This window comes from Myotis myotis, unplaced genomic scaffold (genome assembly GCF_014108235.1).
Source record: "Myotis myotis isolate mMyoMyo1 unplaced genomic scaffold, mMyoMyo1.p scaffold_m19_p_3, whole genome shotgun sequence".
NCBI classification, from domain to species: Eukaryota; Metazoa; Chordata; class Mammalia; order Chiroptera; family Vespertilionidae; genus Myotis; species Myotis myotis.
The window spans coordinates 115258780-115262934 of record NW_023416335.1 but is presented as its reverse complement, the minus strand read 5'-3'; the positions used below and the strand labels follow the sequence as shown (position 1 = coordinate 115262934).

The following is a 4155-nucleotide window of genomic DNA, read 5'->3' as shown; positions in this document are numbered from 1 at the left end:
AAATGCCAAGAGCAAAAGACAAAGAGAGAATCTTAAAAGCAGCAAGAGAAAGACAGTCAGTTACCTACAAGGGAGTACCCATATGACTGTCAGCTGATTTCTCAACAGAAACTTTGCAGGCCAGAAGGGAGTGGCAAGAAATATTCAAAGTGATGAATACCAAGAACCTACAACCAAGACTACTTTATCCAGCAAAGCTATCATCAGAAGTGAAGGCCAGATAAAGAGCTTCACAGATAAGGAAAAGCTAAAGGAGTTCATCACCACCAAACCAGTATTATATGAAATGCTGAAAGGTATCCTTTAAGAAGAGGAAGAAGAAGAAAAAGGTAAAGATACAAATTATGAACAACAAATGCACATCTATCAACAAGTGAATCTAAAAATCAAGGGAATAAATAATCTGATGAACAGTATGAACTGGCGATTGTAATAGAATCAGGGACATAGAAAGGGAATGGACTGACTATTCTTGCGGGGGGGGGGGGGAATGGGTGTGGGGTGAGGGAAGAGATTGGACAAAAATCGTGCACCTATGGATGAGAACAGTGGGTGGGGAGTGAGGGCGGAGGGTGGGGTGGGAACTGGGTGGAGGGGAGTTATGGTGGGAAAAAAGAGTAACTATTGTAATAATCTGAACAATAAAGATTTAATTTAAAAAAAGGATCTTCTTTTTCTAAATCTTCACCAACATTTATCAGTTTGAAAGATTCCTTGAGGTGGTATTTATACTTCAGTTTGAAAGTAGTTGAAAAATCCTCTTGCTGCTACTTGTTCAAAGGTTAAAAGTTTTCTCCAAGGTAACAGTTTTCCTCCATTCTCTGATTCTAAAAATGGGAGCCCAGGTCTTTTATCCTTAAATTATTTCTTATTTATTTGTGACCTAGTGTTTTTCTTTCCTCTTGATCTTCCCCTTGGTCTTCCTGTTGACTTATATTTCTTCTTTTTACATTTCTTCCTTTTTTTTCAGAATCTTTCAAAAATAGCTCTCAAAGTCAATGGTCTTGGTTCTAAATATGAGTCACTTGATGAATCTCTTGCTTGAACATTTTCAGGTGAATGAACAAATTTTCTAATAGGATTTCTATGCCTCCATTTAGGTGAGTAAGGAAACACTGGGTTTTAAATAAGCTGCTACCAGAGGAAGAGTTATCATTTTGATTTCCAATTTCCATAGTTGACTCAGATGATGTTATGTAGTTCAGTTATGCATTTCTGGTATGTATTCTCCAAGTCCCTCTCAAAATTGTTATTCCCCACTTGTTCTTTGCTTTAACCAAATTTCCATTCAGGTTAGCAGCTTGCAACAAGCTCTGGCTTGGTGTGGGCCTCAGCTGCCTACTTACCCCTGTAACCAGGCCTTGGAGGTCTATATCCAGCAACCTCTGACTTCAGCACTCTAACAGGCAACAACCACCTGCCTCTGCAACTGGGCAGAAGAAAAGACTATGCCAACCACTTAATCCAACTAACAGTGGGGCCAAAATTTCACGATAACAATTTATCTCTGGAAGGAAAGTGAGAGGCGGGAGTTTGGGGGTGACCATTTTGGTTGCCACAGAGGGAGGAGGCTGTTTCATGTTCCTTGTGTTTGAGTTTCATTAGACTTTATGGATATGTTGAATGCAATTATTCTTCAAGTATTTCTTCAGAAACTTTAATTACATGTATATCAGGCCACTTAAATCTATCCTTCAAGTTACTGATGCTCTGTTGAGTTTTTCCATTTTTTTTATTTTTCACTGTTTCTTTTTAGATAGTTTCTATTGCTATGTCTTCAAGTTTACTACCCTTTTCTTCTCAACTAATCCACTGTATTTTTTTTATTTCAGGCATTGACATTTTCATCTCTAGAATTTTGATTTGGGTATTTTTGGAGTTTTTAATTTTTTAAGTATGCTTTTATTGATTTTGGAAAGAGAGGAAGGGTGAAGAAGGGATATGCTTTTATTGATTTTGGAAAGAGAGGAAGGGTGAAGAAGGGAGAGAGAGAAACATCAATATGAGAGCAAAATATCCATTGGCTCCTCCCACATCTCCCCACCCCTGGGGATGGCGCTGGAAACCTGGGCATGTGCCCCAATGGGGAATTGAATTGGTGACCCTTTGGTGCACTGGATGATGTTCAACCAACTGAGCTACACCGGCCAGGGCCCTGTGGGTATTGTTTATATCTTCTGTGTCTCTATTTAACTTTTTGAATTATGGAATACAATCATAATGCTTGACTATGCTTTTCTATCAATTTTAATATTTGCTTCAAACTACAACGTCATGTAATTTCCTTACATTCTGGGTGCATTTTTATTAATTGATTTTTCTCCTCATTATTGGCCATACTTTTCAGCTTCTCTATATGTCTGATAATCTTCGACCCATGCCAGACATTATAATTTTTTCCTTGTTGTGTGCTCAATGTATTTGCATTACTATAAGTATTCTTCAGCATTGTTCTGGGATGCAGTTAAGTTATTGGAAATAATTTGATCCTTCTGATTTGTTAGGCAGGATAATATGCATGTTTAGTCTGGAGGTAATTATTTCCTACTACTGGGTAACAATTTTCAAAATAATCCACTAAGTTCTTGGAGAATATGGGGGGTTTCCAGCCTGGTTGGTGGGAGCAAGTATTGTTCCTAGCCCTGAGTAGGCACTGAGCACCATGCCCTCTTATCGTTTGAATAGTTCTTTCCCGAACTTTATGCATACAATGATCAATAGTCTCCTAAATACTTGAGGGGATCCTCTGCCGATTTTCAGATCCTTTCTCCATGCAATTTTACCCTCTCCAGTACTCTATTCTGTAAGCTTCTACTACTTTGGTCTCTCCAAACTTTTAACTTTGTCTTCTCAACTCTGGAGTCCAGAGGGCTCCACCTGGGTACACTTTTCCTGCACTCTGGCCTCAATACTCTCTCATGGTACAATCCGAGGCAATTTCAGGGCTCACCTCATTTTTGTGTGTATTTTGTGTTTGCTTGTTTGTCGTCTCTCAGGGATCACTGCTCTTCATTGCCCAATGTCCAATAGGTACATGATGTCTATTTTTGAAAGAGAGAGTAGGAAGAATAGGGAGTACAAAGGGTAGAAAGGGAGGACTCCTGTCATGTTCCCCTTGGAGCAGTATTTCCATGAAAGGGAACTGAGGACAAAAGAGACAATCAGGAGGTCTCAGTCAGTGATGAAAAGTCTCTGGATCTCAGTTTGCTTATCTGTGAAATGAGAACAGTGTTAACTGTAGGACTGTTGTGAGGACTGCAGGAGCCCACATATCGTGGGCACTCACTAGGTGCCATGGTTGCTGTTATTGTAATTGATGATGACATAAGTCTTGAGGGAGTTTAATGTTGATAGGCACAGATAATCAGGGGGAAAGTGGTGGCTTCTTACAGCCTCCTTTGCAAAGCCAGGTCTGGGAAATGTGGTTTCTTGGAAAACAGTGAATGACACTACTGACAAAACAGTTGAAAAAATAGTTATGGTTGAATCACTTTCAGGGTCCCGCCCCTCTAGAAGTAACCAGAGACCAGAAACATCTATTTGCTGAACATTTCAAAGTAATAATAATCTTTGATCTGCCTGGTGTCCTGCTTGATGATGAGATGGCTCTTTTAATTACTTCTTTCAAAACTATTTTCAGTCACACTCCTAACTCCATTGGGTCAGAGGCTGGGAGTGAGGTAGAACAGAAAAACCCCTGACTGAGTTCCCCTTCAATGACACCTGCCATCTCCTTTGGATACTTGATGTCAAGTGTGGGTTTTTTGAAATTTCTCGCCTGAAACTATAAGCAGGTTGTTTTCCAACAGGAAATCATCTCTAAAATTCTCCTCACTGTGCAACAGAGAATGTGTAAAGCCAGCAAGCTCTGAACTTGCCATGGACTTACACCAGCATAGGGACTAGTAGCCTTCAGGTACCCATTTCTTCTAAACGGCAGCTGTAGCCATGATCTTATGGCTCCCCCAGAGAAAGTCTCACTGGGCAGAGGAGGCTGGCATGACAGAAGGCTAGGATGTGAGATGGAGAGCAAGAGCACCTGTCTTTCTCTCCCCCTCACAGGCCCTGCAAACCCGAAAGCTGCATCTGTCTCAGCCCTGCTGGTTCCCAGGCCAAAGACCATTTGAGAATGTGGTAGGAACTTCCACATGAAGG

At 40.6% G+C, this 4155-nt stretch overlaps 1 pseudogene; it reads right to left on the bottom strand.

Annotated features, from left to right (window-relative positions):
- Window positions 1–662: 662 nt before the first annotated feature.
- Window positions 663–1205, bottom strand: LOC118650559 (annotated as a pseudogene).
- Window positions 1206–4155: the final 2950 nt, after the last annotated feature.